Below are 16,780 nucleotides of genomic sequence, written 5' to 3' on the forward strand. Positions count from 1 at the left end.
TATTTAAGATTAAATTTTGCATGTCTTACTGAAGTATAGAAAAATCTCCTTTTTTCATAATTGTGAATTATGTTTATATAATCAATCAGCTTTTTAAGTAAGCAGTTTGGATGCAATACATGCTTTAAATGTGATATTCATTTGGCCTAGATTTTACAAGTTTTATCAATCAATGAGTTATAATAAAGCAATGTGATTAAAGATGGACATAAAAGTAGTATAATATTCAAATTGGAAAAATTACTTTGTATTATGGAAAAGAGATAAATAGAAATAAAAATAATTTGCATGTACTACATTTTAATTTAATCTTTAAAAAATTCTGTCATTCTCCTGAAGCTATTTCTGGCTTTAAGTACTTTAAAATATTAGCAATGAAGTAAATGTAGATAGCGTGCGGTGACAGAGGACTTTTACAAGTCTATATTTTTTCTTCCCTATATTTGAGAAGTTAGGCTAGTGTTTGTCCAGGAGTGATTATTCAGCAGGCTTGGATTGGAGCCTGGCCAGCTTTTCTGGGAACCCTGGTTTAACAGAACAAAGGTAAAGTTTAAGGAGAGGGGTGTAGCTCTCTCTCTCTCTCTTCTTGTTTACTCCACATCCCACTTCATGCCGAATGGAGAGAAGAAGTGAAAACAAATGTGATGGTTTGGAGCTGTGTGTATCCCAGAAAAAATATGTTCTTAATATACTCCTGTGGGTGTGAATCCATTGTAAATAGGACCTTTTGATGAAGTTACAGTTAAGGTGTAACCTACCTTAATCAAGATGGGGCTTAAAAAATAAAATAAAATAAAAGGGAGGGCCACGGTGGCTCAGCAGGCAAGAATGCTTGCCTGGAATACCAGAGGACCCGGGTTCGATTCCCGGTGCCTAGAATGCCAGAGGACCCGGGTTCGATTCCCGGTGCCTGCCCATGTATATATAAAAAAAGATGGGGCTTAATCCTGTTACACAAGTCTTTATAAACAGAATGAAATTTATCAGAGTGAAAGCCATGGGAAGCAAGAAGTGAATAATCAGAGGAACCCAGAAGGGAAGGGAGAGGCCAGGAGAGGCTTCCATCTGTAACAGAGAAGCCAAGGATGAAGGATTACTTGCTGCCAGCCCCAGAACACGAGCTTTTGGGAAGAAAGTATCACCTTTATGACTTTGATTTGGATTTTCTCTTAGAGTCAAAACAGCCTATTTCCACTGTTTAAGCCAACCCATTGCATGGTATTTACTTGAGCAGTGAAAGAAACTAGAACAACAAGTGAAAATGAGAAGAGGAAGAACTGTAGGAGAGTGAGGGCACAGTTCCAAAGAGACTTTCATGCATTTTGAACAAATGAAATAAAAGTGGCTCTCCACATACACATTCAAGTCCTGTGTTTTAGTTGTCAGATGCTAAAACAAATACCATACCATGGGTTGGCTTAACCATAGGAATTCATTGACTCATGGTTTCAGAGTTTAGAAGGCTTGCCTTTTCACAGTATCTTCTGGCAGGCCAGCAATCTTTACAGCTCCCTGGCTTTTCCAGCACATGGCAATGTACATGGCGGCATGTTCTTCTTTCTCATCTGGGTTCTGTTGACTTCCAGTTTCTTGCTTCTCCCATGGCTTCTTTTTCAGTGGCCATTTGCTTACGATGACTTCAACCTTATTGGATTAGGGCCCGCCCTCATTCAGTTTGGGCTCATCTTAACTAATTGTATCTTCAAGGTCCTATTTATAAACTGGTTCACAACTACAGGACCAGGGGTTGGGACCTGAATATGCCATTGTGTGGGGGACATGATTCAATCCCCCACAGCCTCCTTATTAAAATTTAAAAAAAAAAAGGAAAAAGCCACCAAATTACGTCATGTCAACCAAAGCTAATAGCACTTTATAAGAGAATAAGACTTCAGACTTGATTTCAAAACACCAAAATATTTTTTCCTTTAAAATCTATCTATAGATTTAAAATCCTCATATTTTTCATGATCTTAGAAATCTTTTTATTCATTTTCTTAATTATGCAAGGCAGCCACTGAGGATTCTTTATTATAATTAGAGAAACTAACAATTAATTGTCTAAATCTAGACACTTTTGAGAATAAAGTGTGTTGCTATTAATAATTGCCCCAGGACAACAGGTATAAACTGGGCAAACCAGGATGTATGGGCACTTGATTATAAAGAAATAGAAACTAAGATTGCCAGGTGGTTGAGTCACTAAAATTAATTTAATTGCTTTTTTTATTGTTCAACCATTATGAACAAAGGAGAAAGTTAAATTGGCTATTCTAAAAATAGCTAATAGTTTTTGATCACTTATGTGCCAGGTATTTGATGGTCATTTTATTCATAAGAACTTGACTGATCATGTCAATTCTATAAGGTAGCTACTCTTGTTCTTATTTTATAGGTGAGGAAACTGAAGCCTACAGTTTCTTGTCCAAGATCACAAAGCTAGTAAGTAAAGGATTTGTGATTCAAGTCCAGGATCACAAATCACTTGATTTGTGATTCAAGTGTCTGAACTGCCACCTTATTCTGCTTCTCATGCCTCTAGCATTGATGCTTGCAGAGGCAGATTTCGTATCTCTATCTATCTATCTATCTTCTATCTATCTATCTATCTATCTATCTATCTATCTATCTATCTATCTATCTATCTATCTATCTATCTATATCTATCTATCATCTATCTATCTATCATCTATCTATCTATCTATCATCTATCTATCTATCTATCTATCTATCTATCTATCTATCTATCTATCATCTATCTATCTATCTATCTTTCTGTCTGTCTATATTACCATAAATACTGCCATATATATGTATGGCTCAGAAGTTTGCAACCCTAGGGGCCATAAAGAATTGGTGATGCAGGCTGGAAGGGTATTAAGTAGGTTATTAGAGACTAAGACAAAACAATTGGCATCAGAGATCCTAAATCGGTCGAAGAATTAGGCTATAATTATGAACAGTCCACAGTGTGCTTCCTGAGGCTTTGCTCTTTCAGATGGTTCTGAGGAGGCAGGAATGATAATCGCATTGTAAGCCCAGAGTGAACAGGCAGAAGTAAAAGCAGCAGCTGGCTGAGGCGTGGAGGGAAGTTTGGGAGTGTAGAAGCCCTGATAATTGATCTACATGTGTGCTACATACACAACCTTGACTTCAGTTTTTATCGGTAGAAGGAAGGAGTGGCTCTTACTTGGAGAGAATAAAAGGATAAAGAGGAGCTTGTAGGATCATGGAGAAAGGGAGGCTTTCTAGTCAAAGCACGGAAGTTTCTGAGCGCAGCCTGCGATCCTGGCTACCATTAAACTGCTGGTGATCTCAGAGGAGGTTCCACCAGGCAGAGGCTGTGTGGAGAAACCATAGAAGAACCAGTGGCTTCATTCTCCCTTGATTCCCAATTCCCTTCATAGTGGGAATTTATGAGGTTAAAGAACTGGGAGCACATTAGTGCCATTTTAATTCTACATAATGTGAGTTGTGCTGGCTATTTTAGGTAGCTATTTTCATTCTTATCAACCAAGATATCTCTAGTTCTAATCATTTATCACTTTATTGATTTTGGTGCAGACATACATTTATTAAACATACTTTTAAACCCTTTGAAATATTGTGTCTGTTTTCCTTCAAGAATATGAGAATGCATTCATTTAACTCTTCCATTGATAATTTAGTCATTTGAGTCGCACTTGTATTTTATTCATTAAACTGATAAACTCAATCTTGATTGTGTTGGTCAACCTTATTGGAGCCCTTTTTATTGAATAGTGGTACCATGGGGAGTGGATATGGGGGAAATAATTCCTTACCTCAAAGTGCTAGAAGTGGGTATATATACCAAAAAACAAAAACAAAACAAAGGAAAAACAACATAACCAAAACATAAACAAGGTCAATTGAGAGTAGGAATTATTTACATTAATTCTCAGTGGTTATGGTTTAAAAGTGCATTCACCAGATATTTTATCCTCCTCTAACATGTTTGGATATTATTATCTATTTTTGCAAAATGATTGACCACAGTGACAAAATCTAAAAGAAAGAAATTATATCACCTTAAAAAAGCTAAATAATGTCCTGTAATTTTAGGTTATATATGCAAAATGCCCATATATATTTTCCATGTGTGTTATTAAAAAGAAATCTCATGTTTCAAGTTAGAAAGGGTCTCAGAGGTTATTAAATTCAACCTCCTCCTTTATAGGGCGAGCAACTGAGGATCCAAATCTTCCATGCCTTGATCAAGGTCATTTGGTAGCATGATCAGAACTAGAAATCAGGTTTCCTGTTTCTCAGCCCACAACACTTTCAATATTTGTATAGTCATTTAAAATAAAAAAATTAATGTCCTTTATAATAATAAAAATATGTTTATAAAACTAGATGAAGAAAGAACTCTAATTCAGGAAACTAATTCTCTAACTAAAATAAGACATTCCTATGATGCACACGAAGTACCAGCCAAAGTCAGCAGACTGCACAAATAATTCTAAATTCTAACCTTTCCTCCATCACAGACTTTGTGCAGTCTTTGGTAGATCAGTTCACCTCAGTGATAGGTACTGCGTGTTATATATTAGGAAAAATAATGGCCTTTTCTGAGGCAGGGAAGAAGTTGGGTCTTTTTAAGCATTTATAAATGGAGGGGTCTTGAAAATTCTGTGATATGAACAGACTATCAAGTTTTGATAAGAAGCAAATTGTCTAAAATATATCGGTTAAACAAAGCAGAAAGACTTTAAGCATGATAGTCTCTGTTTATGCCTTCGCTTTCAATTCTACTCCTTTAGACAGATAGAATTAAATAGATTTTCTTTGTATATGTTTTTCTGTTTTGATCAAATTCTTGTTAGAAATAAATTGTGTTGTAAAACTATGATAACTTTCTTGAACTTAGGAAGCCGAGTTAAATCCTTCAAGTGCTTTTTCCCTGAATCCCTATTTAATGGGCTGTTGCCATTGGTCACATTAATTGGGTAATTACTGAATCTCCATTATGTTCTGATATTAGAACAGAACCAAAAAATAAGAGATCATGAACACTGAGAGTAAATTGTGAACATGAAAGCATGGTTATTTAACTTTTTTCTTGGGTGCATATATTTATAATTTCTGGAGATGAGGGCAGACCTTCATTTCAGATTAGAGAAATAAAAATGAAGAAAGATCCAAAGTGATCTATTATCTTTTTAAAATGTAGAGCATGGTTAAATTATAAGATTAAGATATGTATAGTCCCAATTTATGTTTTAACATCGGCACATGCAAGACATTTATGGACACATTAAAAATATTTAACACTTTATTTTTTATTTTTTTTTTGCGTGTGTAGGCACCGGGAAGCAAACCCGGGTCTCCACCATGGCAGGCGAGAACTCTGCCACTGAGCTACCATTGCCTGCCCATTTAAACTTTTTAAAAGGAAACTAACATTGATATCTATTTGACAAAGGTCTGTTTACTGTATCTCATTTGTGCTGTCTAGAACAAATAAAATCCTTATTCTTCTTCTTATGTATTAAAGACATAACCATTTTAATCCTGAAGATGTCATTTGAATCGAAGAAGTATCTTTAAAATAGAAATATAACTTGCAATTATTACGTTGGTACTTCTTTTATGGTTCTGACTATATTTTTATTTTAACCATTAGAGGGCACATTAGTTCAAGAGAAATTGAAAACAAAAAGCACAGCCATAAGCTGGAATAGGCTTGGAAAATTTATATATTAAACAATGCTTATTTTCACTCATTTCACTGTTGCTTGCAATATAATTTATGAGACTTTTTAAAATCTGAAAAGAATTCAAGTATATATATGTATGTAAGAAATAACTCGGCACTTTTTATTGCTAGCTGCAGTTCCTAGGAGAATAAGCTTGGCCTAGTTGAATTTGACGAAGCTGACCGTTATGTGGCCAAGGAGGGCATAATTAATCATGGCATTTGGAGAACATCCTGGGTTGAAAGGTATGTGTGATTAGGTTATTATGAATTAAGTAAATGCCGGTCCCCAGTTTCGTAGCTAATAATAAAAAAAAGCACCTGAGTGTGAATGAATACAGCTGAATGTACCTTTGCAACTAGATTTCACCACAAGTATTTATAACCTTTAAAATTTGATACAAATTACAGAGAACAATAGATGGCCCCAGTGTGTACACAAGGCTTTATTTCACTAGAAAAGCTTGACTGAGGTCATAAACTGCACGAGGGTAGTCGGCTCAAGTGACTGCTGAGTCTCAGAATGAGTTCATTTGTTTTCAATCTTCAGGAAACTGTTATTATTTCTAATCACTCTTTTGCTCTAAAGGTTGCAGGTTTTTAACCTGTAAAGGCTGAAATAGATACTTGCTGGCGTTCAACAATAATGCTTTTATGATGTCAAGCCAAAGGAATACTTTAAGTGATTGATTCATTAATTCATCTAACAAAATTTATTGAGCACCTACTAGATTTCAAGCACTGGGCTGGGTGTTAGGGAATAAAGATGGATAATACATTGCCCCAGACTTGAAAATACATTTTTTTTATTGCCCTGTGATTTATAGAGGAGTAAATCAGCAAATAACTGCCGTATATGATAACTTTATATATTAGTGGGAGAACAGGAAGAGATTTGTCAAACCTATCACAAAAATATTCTATATTTTATTTTTTAGGGAACTGAACAGTTAGGCAAAATCATTAGTATAGACTATCTTCAGTTTAAGACTGCAGAACTGCTTTGGCAGTATTTTTCTCTGAGAGTCAATTATACAATAAATTGTAGTAATTAGTAGCATAAAACAAGGTAATAATGTAATTAAAACCAAAATATTTACTTGCTATAGAAGATACTTTTATGCATCTTAATTCTGTTCCTTGCGAGCTAATAATACTCTATAGGAATTTCTGTGTAGCTTTTACATCTGGTGATTGTGGAATTAGCATGTACAAAGAGAGCTCAGAATTATACTTTAATTATGATTTGAATGATGATTTGAGTCTAAGCATGAGCTGTCAATAGAATTGTGAGCTGGGGGAAAAAGAGATAAGGACTGTTAGTGGGATAAAAAGTATATTTGCAGTCATTTACTTTTTAAAGTGTCTTTTGTTTTAAAAGAAGTAATTAATGTTAGGAATTAATTGGTTCAGATTCTTGATTTTAAAGTTATCACTTGGTTGCTAAGATGAAGCCTTTTCAAAATTACTACAAGATATGCAATGACAGGAACATTTCAGTTGAAAGGTAGAAAACATAATTGAAAAGCTAGCTTTTGAGTGCCTGCTTATCACCCTAATTGATAGCAGATGAGCCCAAGAAACCAAATGTGGGAGTTCAATAAAAAAATGTATTTAGCTTGATTGCACATTATCATGCATAGTTTCTCTAGCTGATGTTTTGATGCAATAGAAGTCTTCAAATGAACAGTATGCATTAACTATTATAAAGCAACTGTTAAATAAAAAACATCATGCAAAAAATGGACCTGGGTATAATATCTAAAAATCTTTTAAAGTGTGAACAAACAAATTAGAATGCTCAGAAAATGCAGCTATAAAGAATGTTTTAGATATGTATTTATTGACACAGAAAACACATTACAAGCCACACTATACAAGTCCACTATTGTCAGAAAAAACAACATATGTAAGAGTGGAAATGTCAGGAAGGTCATACCCCGAGTATTAACAATGGTTATCTTAGGGAAAGGGATTATGAGATATTTTGATTTTCTTTTTTAGACTTGGCTTGCAGTTTTCTAATTTTACTACAATGATATAATTAGTTATATAATAAAAGAATATAATAGCTTACCAGTCTGCCAAATATTTAGAAGGAAATTTTTAATATGACTTTAGAATATAGCTACGTACTTGCTGATATTTAGTTGGGGTTAACGTAAATTTGCAATTCCTACTCATTTATGTGCCCTCTGCTTTTGTACCTAGATGTATTACTGTAACAAGTGTTAAAAATTTAGCATTACATTTTTAAATTTAGTATTTAAAATTTTAAGTATTAAAAATATAGTATAGATGATACCTAATTTCATCTCATACAAATGAGCAGGTACAGTGAATTCAGAAATCAAAGAAAAGGACATATGAATAATGGCTCTGAATTTTAGCTTTGTAAGTATAAGAAAAGTACTTGAGACAATATGAAGGGATTACGTATAGGATGTTACCTGGCGTATAGGAAGAATGAAGTGAAACTATAAAATTATACCACATTTTGTGTCTGCACACGGAGATGAGGATGATAGAAATATTGGTAATAATTAATACCAATCAATCAGATAAGAAGGGATGATACTCCTGTTAAGAAAAATGGGGAGTCTATTTTTATAAGGTTGTGTTCCTTTCACCAAGGAGAAAAGTGGGCCCAATTGATTTGCTCAACGAGAGTTTATTTTCTTATTTCTATTTAAAATAAAAAATGTTAAAAGCATCACTTTTGGCAGATGAATTCTCAGGGCATTATAGTTCTCGGACATCACGCCAGGGTGAACAGCACATATACAAAGGTCAGACGAGATGGATGGACTTGAGTGGTCGTTAAGCAGTGGTTAACTACTGGTTGAGCAGTCATGGACTTTTCCATTAATAGGAAGGGCAAAAATGGACCCTAACCTATTTATGGGACGTTTTAGTTTCCTTCTTGTTAAAGCAAGTACCATGCGATGGTTTGGCTTAATAACTAGAATTTATTGGTTGGAGTTTTGAGGCTAGGAGAAGCCCCAAAGCAAGACATTATCAAGGCAATGCTTTCTCTCATGATACTGTGGAATTCTTGGCTGCTGCTGGCGATCCTTGCTCTTTGGCCTTTCTGTCACATGGCAATGCACATGGTGGTCTCTCCTATTTCTCCCTTCTCTCCTAGGTGTTCTGCATAGCTTTTTCTCTCTCTGTGGCTTTCCCTATAATGCCCTCAATCATAGGCTTAAAACCCATCCTGAGTCAGCTGGGCCACATGTGGACAGAAGTAACATCACGAGGTCTATTTACAGTGAGTTCGTAATCGTAGGAATGGGTTAAGTTTAAGAACATATTTTTTTCCTGGGGTACAGAGCTCCAATCCACCACACCGGGAAAAATATCCACAATTAAATACACATTACATACACATTCTTTGTGGCTTCTCTACTCTATGTCAAATAGAATCAAGTTAAAGAGAAAAAAATAGCTCTACTAAATTGGAATTAATAGCCAAATATGAAGTCATACATTTATTAAGTGGTTACATGTAAATGCTATACAATCACAGTTTGAGGGAGGAAGTAATGTTTGTGGGGACATAAGTATTAACGTCCTTTCTTTCTTTTCTAATTAAACGGGGTACTCTAGTGGGTATTTTATTTTTTTCTGCTTTATAGGCTGTCTTCACTCTGACTTGCAGAACAATAGTTTTAACTATTAGTGAATAATCAATTTTCCATTACAATTTTATTAACAGTAAGGAATTAATCAGTCTCACAATTTTCTTTAGAATGTTGGTTCAGGTATCCAGCTGTAATTTTTTTTCAGTCGAAATGAAAATTTGTAAACCAAACATGTTTCAAATTGGTCTTTTAACCGGTGAACTGATTTCCTTGAGAGGGAGCGCTTAGAAAAATTTTCTAATTAGTGCTAAGACCTGATTTTCTGTGGCTCACTGCTTCATGTATTCTACTTCTTCAAATTATGCTGTAGGAAATGTCTTTAGAGGTTGCTGTTTTCTATTGATCGTTACAATTGTTCTCAGTAATTTAGAAGTTAACTGTGCACTGATTTTTTTTTAAGAATGTGCTGGAGCCTTGAGTCAGCACAGTCTCCTTTCCGCCGAGCCAGGGGCTAAGATCCTTACAGCCCCTCGTCAGCTCCAGGCATAAGAGGAGGGCTCACAGGCTCTCTCAGTTCATTTCCTCCGTGTAAACTCTCCTGTTCTTTCGGCCTGCAGTTTGCTTCTTAAATGCTTCTCTCCTCATAAAGAGCTGAGAAGGGATTTGTGTAGAATGATCTTACCTGAGAAACTAAAGATCATTAATTAGAAAGGTGCTTCTGGGCAACAGAAAATTTTTCATTGGAAAGGTTTCAAATCTAAGAAAGTAATTAATTTCTCTGTGGAAGAGGGTCACATTTTTCTCTTCTGGTGTCCTTCACTATTGCAATTGAATGGTTTCAGGCATAACTGAGGGATTTCACGGTTTGGCTCTCTCTTCTTTGTCTCTTTCCTTCCCTCTTCCACTATGGATTTTGGGGCATATTTTATTTTATTTTTGGGAGAAAAGTTTAAAGAATATGTTTGAAAGCACAAAATGTAATTATGTGGTTGTTTTTCTTAATGTGCATTCATTTTCAGAAGTCGTTCATAAAAATAAAAATTTTCTCTTTTTTATTAAAAAGAAAATGACAACTAAGGAAAATAGTTTCAATAAATATGATAAAGGCTTATCATCATACATATACATGTATTATCAAGAGAGACAGAGATAAAAAGCACTCTCATGAGAGAGCAAGGTAACTCACAAAAACAAATACTAAAAGTCTTACCAAAATAAAGGGTAAGTTCATGGGCAGACAATTCAAAGAAGAAATTTAAAAAATCTAAAATTCATTATTATCAATAATAAAGAAATTAATATCGAAACAAGAGACATTAAAAATCCTTTTCTATATCAATCTACACCTGTTTTAGTTTGCTAGCTGCTGGAATGCAATATACTAGAAACGGAATGGCTTTTAACAAGGGAAATTTAATGAGTTGCTAGTTTACAGTTCTAAGGCTGAGAAAATGTCCCAATTTAAACAAGTCTATAGACATGTCCAATCTAAGGCATCTGGGGAAAGATACCTTGGTTCAAGAAGGCCGACGAAGTTCAGGGTTTCTCTCTCATCTGGAAAGGCACATGGTGAACACAGTCAGGGCTTCTCTCTCAGCTGGAAGGGCACATGGCAAACATGGCGTCATCTGCTAGCTTACTCTCCTGGCTTCTGGTTTCATGAAGCTCCCTGGGAGGCATTTTCCTTCTACATCTCCAAAGGTTGCTGGCTCATGGACTCTGCTTCGTGGTGCTGCAGCATTCTCTGCTCTCTCTGAATCTCTCATTCTCCAAAATATTTCCTCTTTAATAGGACTCCAATAAACCAATCAAGACCCACCCAAATGGGTGGAGACATGTTGTCTCCTAATCCAGTTTAACAACCATTCTTGACTAAATCACATCATCCAGGGAGATGATCCAATCACAGTTTCAAACATACAGTATTGAATAGAGATTATTCTACCTTTATGAAATGATATTTTGATTAAAACATGGCTTTTCTAGGGGGCATACTTCCTTTCAAAGCAGCACTACACCTACATAATCATTATCTAGAATCAGTATGGATTCATGGATTCCTGTTTTATTCAGTGGGTTCTAATCCATTACTGTGCTTTTTTTCATGTGTAAATTGTCCCAGATTTAGTCAGTTGGAGGTCCTTCAAGTTAGCTTTTGTCTTTTTGACATGTTCCGAGCATTTTTTAGAGTACTTCCTTACTTTTTGGCCATAAAAATGATGTTCAAGGCTCATTTTGCATCTTGAGGCTTTCCTGCTCCACACCTGGAATCAACATTTCTTCATGGAGCTCCGGTTCCTATTAGTAGACGATGGCATTTAGAAACTAAGATTGGAGAGCAATTTGTGGTTATTGCTACAAGGACTGTTTAGCAGATAGAACTTGTGTGTATGTGTGTATGTAGGTGTGTGCGTGCGTGCACATATGCATATGTATGTGAAATCTTAAGCTCATACTGATACTTCTAATTTTAATCTAAATTCACAATGTTCTTTACTCGCCTTTCTCCATTCCATAGATGCAAGTCCCTTCTTCTGCAGAAAACCCTGACTTTTGGCAATATCAGTGCATTTACTTATTTGCTCACCCTTTCAACGCACATAAAGTAGTTTCAGAATTAATACATCTTCATGACCAAAGTAGTTTCAGAATTAATACATCTTCATGACCACACACACACAAAAAACAAGGTTTGTTTGTAATTTTTTGTTTCCCTAGACTGAGGGTCAAATATTATATTCTAAAGTAACTTGGGTTAGTTCTTTATTTCTCCCTGAAATGTGGTTATGTTATTTATTTAAAATATAGTTTGGTTCACATGTTTAAAATATAGTTTTGGTTCCTTTGTTTCTGTTTGCATTTAGTTTTAGGTTTTATGCTCCCCCCACCCCCGCTTGTCGATTACTCTTATTTTTGAATATGTAGAAAATTAACATGCTTCCAAAAGTATATAAAAAGTATATTTAGCGTGGTGTGATAGTGGCTCAGTGGCAGAATTCTTGCCTGGCTTCCTGGAGACCCAGGTTCGATTCCCAGGGCCTGCCCATGCAAAAAAAAGTATGTCTGTATTTCCTTCATCTTATTCCTTTCAACCCATTCCGTATACTTACAGGCAATAATTTCATTGTTTTCTTTCCTTTCCCCCCAAAAACTAAGCAGATAATTGTATTTTTCTTTTACTTCTGTTTCTGTCTTATACTCTCTATATTTGATATGAAAATCACTCTTTATCAGTTCATAGATATTGTTCTTATTCTTTTTACTCCATGGGACTTCAATGTATGTTTGTACCATAGTTAATTTATTCAGTCTCTTATATTTGGGCTCTTAGGTATTTTACAATAATTTTCAGTTACAAATAATGTGGTAAAGAATAACCTCATAATGATGCAGGTATAGCTTCTAGATAAAAATCCTAGAAATAGGATTGTTGGATTGATATCTGACATTATCTAACAAAACTGCATATGACAGAGTAAATAAGTATGCAGTTTTTGCTAAATATTATCATATCCCCCTGCATAAGAGTTGTACCATTTTGCATTTCTACCAGTATTGTATGAGACAATCTCATCAACAGAGTATAAATACAGCTTTAGAATTTTTGCCAATTTGATGGGTGAAAAATGGTACCTCAGTGTAATTTTCATTGGCGTTTATCTATTATGAGTGAAGTTAAGCATCTTTTCATATGTTTCAAGAAATTTTAAAATCTCTTTTTTTTGGTGAATTGACTGTTCTTATCTTTTGCCCACATTTTAATAGGATTTTTGTTCATTTTTTTCTCAATTCTTTTAAAAAGAAGGATATATTAGTTTGCTAATGCTGCCAGAAAGAAATCTACCAGAAATGGAACAGCTTTTAAAAAAGGAATTTATTAAGTTACAAAGTTTACAATTCTAGTGCTGAGAAAATGTCCAAACTAAGGCACCTACCTTCACTCAAAAAAGGCTGATGCCGTCTGAAACACCTCTGTCAGCTGGGAAGGCACACAGCTGGCATCTGCTGGTCCCTCGCTCCTGGGCTCCATTGCTTTCAGCCTCTGTTTCCCATGGGGGTTCCTCACTTGGCATCTGTGGGCCTTCACTTAGCTCTTCTGGGACACAGCTCTGAGTTCTGGCTTGCTTAGCATTTCACGGGAAGGCACAAGGTGACGCCTGCTGGGCTCTGCATCTCCAAACGTCTGGGTCTCGTGTTGGCTCTGTCAGCTCAGAAACAATTGTTCTCCAAGCATCTGCATCTGCTCTGAAGGTTTTTCAAAATATTTTACCTTTTGAAGGACTCCAGTAAACTAATCAAGACCCACCTTGAATGGGTGGAGTCACATCTCCATGAAGATAACCTAATCAAAAGTTTCCATGCTGTAGTATTGAATCAAGATTAAAATAAATGGTTGCCCGCCACAAGTTTGGATAAGGATTGAGACATGGCTTTTCTGGGGTATATAATAGCTTCAAATTGGTACAGGGATATCAGCCCTTTTTCAGTGATATATGTTACAGATTTATCTTCCAATTTGTCATTTGTCTTTTGATTTTGCTTGTGATATTTATGCCAAGCAAATGTTTTATTTTTTGTGTTGACTCTCTATTATGTTTATTGGTTGGTTTAGCATGTAAGTCTCTTGTAAGAATATTAGGAAATTTAGTTCAGGAGAAGGAATTGGTAAATTCAAATCCCAATTATTATTTTTTTATTTTTCTCATAGGCAGACACTGGGAAACAAACCCAGGTCTCTGGCATGGCAGGCGAGATATCTGCCTGCTAGCCACTGTAGACTGCCCAAATTCCAATTATTTTTAAGAGCAGACCATCACAGGCACAAAATAAATCTTATATTAGTACAGGTATACTTTGTTTTTGTTTTATAAAAAACACACAAAATAAAAAATTTGAACTTATGAAGCAAAGACAATATAGCCTGATAATTTTTGCTACATATGGTTTAGTTCCTTTATAAAATAAGTAACTTCCAAGTCCATTTAAGACTTGATCTTATTTATAAATACTGGCTGCTTTTTACTGAATTCAATATAACACCCATTATTTTTTAAAACTTAAACTTTTAGATAAAACATATAAATATTTCAGAAAAAATATATTTAATTCCTTTGCTTGAGCACAGAGACTATGTTTATTCTGCCTACTGATTTTTTTTTTTTTGCCTACTGATTTTTAATTTAAGCTCATATTATATGGGCATAACCAATGTGTTGTACAACTTTGTCTTCCATGTTTTCATTTGGCATTGTTTTATCTGTTTTTATTTCCTGTTTAAGACTATTAGGATCATAATAGTCTGTCAAATCAACATATTAGAGCATGACCTATTTTGGAGATTTGGAATGTCTTCAATTTTTCAGTGCTGTAGTAATGATATTATGAACATCTTTTAAAAATTAAAAAAAATCGCTTTGAATGATTTCCTCCCATTCCTTCTTAAAATGCTTCCTCCTTGGCTTCTTGGACAGTACTTATCATTCTTTTGCTGCCTTTTGTATGGCCTTTTTATGTCTTGGACCTTAATTGTCATCCAGGTCTCTGAAGGAACCCCTTGGGAAATTTGAACTTCTAGTCCCATTAAGTGTCACCTTTACTCAGGTAATCTTTAGGTGTCTATATAATACATAAATGCAGACTTTTATGAAATATGTTCTATGTACTATCACTTTTTGGAGATACAGGACAAGTAAGATATAGCTACTGCCTTCAAGGACCAACCAGTTAGAAGGGGATATAGACATTCAAATACACTTGCAATAGAATAATATGGATTATGTACAAAGAAGGTACAAAGGAAGGACTGATCAATTCTGTTTGGTGGGAGATGATCAGGAGAGTTTACATAAAGAAGGTCATGTTTGTGTTCAGCATTGAAATATCAGTAGTTCACCAGCTAGAAGGGGTGGAGAGAATAAATATAGGAGATATGGAGAGAAAGGCAATCCAGGCAGAGGGAGTTTCCTGATCAAAGATATTGGATACTGACCTATAACCAGATAGAACATTCAGAGAATTCCACATATTTCCATTGGTTGGAGCACAGTGAGTTCTTAAGAAGGAAACAAAGACAAGATTATGGGGGCCTTAAACTCTATATAAACTATGAGTGTAGTAAGTAAAGAATGATAAGTACAGAAGTAACATGGTGATCTGATCTGCATTGTGAAAGGTCACTTTAATGGTTTTATGAGGAAGGTAAAAATGGAATTCAAGCCAAAAACAATGGAACCAATTAGGAGTCTATTGCCTTAAACCAGGCATGAGATGATGAGGGTCTAAACCAACGTGGCAATACTAGAAATGGAGAAATATTAAGGAGGAAAAACCAACAAGGATTTGGTCACCAACTGGCTGCCAGACATGGGGTAAAAGGAGATGAAGATGAGTCCCAGGTTTCTGACTTCTGTGAAATAAATATTGTCCAGTGAATGCACTGCATAGTTAATGGTACCAACCATTGAATAAGGAATAAAAGTTATGATTGCAGTTTTGGTCACTCTAAATTGAAGGTGCCAGTGTCAGATGAGTGGTTGGATATATGATGATACTTGAGTTCAGGAGAGCAGTTTGCACAGCAGCTACACATCCTGAGCAGTTGCTTATTTCCAATTGTTGTAGGACATGCCTTTCTAGATAGTCTACAATCACCTGAAATTTAATTTAATCAAAATCTCACTCTTTAGCTTCCCTCCAATCTAGTTCTTCTTAACTCTCTCATGGTTAATGGTGGCACTGTTAAACCATCCATTGCTAGACTTTAAAACATAGAGGAAAACTTTGTTCTTTTAATCGCTATTGTTGTTGCAAAATTAAGTCCTGCAATTTCTTTCTTCAAAATTTCTCCAGTGAAATTTTCTACTTGTCCCAAAATAGGTTTCAGTCCTGACTCTGCTAACTGGTTAGATGATGAACTGGTACAAGCCGTATAACCTTCTGAAGCCCTAGTTTCCACATTTGAAAACAGAAAGGATTTGAGCTAGTCCATGAATTCCCTTCCTGTTATACAGTCTTATATCTTTTGGATTATGATGCTACCACCTAGATTTATATAACTGCATCCAAACAGGTGTCCCGGATCCCAACATCATTCCCATTCAAGCCATGCATATAATTGTGACCTGAAGCTTCCTTAAACACGGTGCCAGTTTGAAAGGATGTATGTCCCCTAGAAAAGCCATGTTTTAATCCTAATCCCGTTTTGTAAAGGCAGCCATTTCTTCTAATCCATATTCAGTACTGTATGGTTGAATCTGTGATTAGATCATCTCCCTGGAGATATGACTCAATCAAGAGTGGATGTTAAACTGGATTGGGAGACATGTGTCTCCACCCATTCGGGTGGGTCTGGATTGGTTTACTGGAGTCCTATAAAAGAGGAAACATTTTAAAGAATGAAGAGATTCAGAGAGAGCAGAGAATGCTGCAGCACCACAAAGCAGAGATTCCACCAGCCAGTGCTTTGGAGATGAAGAAG

The 16,780-nt window shown here is 35.4% G+C and overlaps 1 long non-coding RNA gene across 2 annotated transcripts in view; it reads left to right on the forward strand.

The window, feature by feature from the left end:
- LOC143684968 (uncharacterized) overlaps nt 1–16,780 on the forward strand; it is a 188,098-nt gene that overhangs the window by 33,686 nt on the left and 137,632 nt on the right. The window contains exons 2-3 of one of the 2 annotated variants that reach the window (XR_013176294.1): nt 2,396–2,442; nt 5,852–5,965. This is a non-coding gene — a long non-coding RNA (uncharacterized LOC143684968). The remainder of the gene's footprint in view (nt 1–2,395; nt 2,443–5,851; nt 5,966–16,780) is intronic. The other variant, XR_013176295.1, reaches the window with a different exon arrangement.

Source organism: Tamandua tetradactyla, chromosome 5 (assembly GCF_023851605.1).
Source record: "Tamandua tetradactyla isolate mTamTet1 chromosome 5, mTamTet1.pri, whole genome shotgun sequence".
In the NCBI taxonomy this organism is placed as follows: Eukaryota; Metazoa; Chordata; class Mammalia; order Pilosa; family Myrmecophagidae; genus Tamandua; species Tamandua tetradactyla.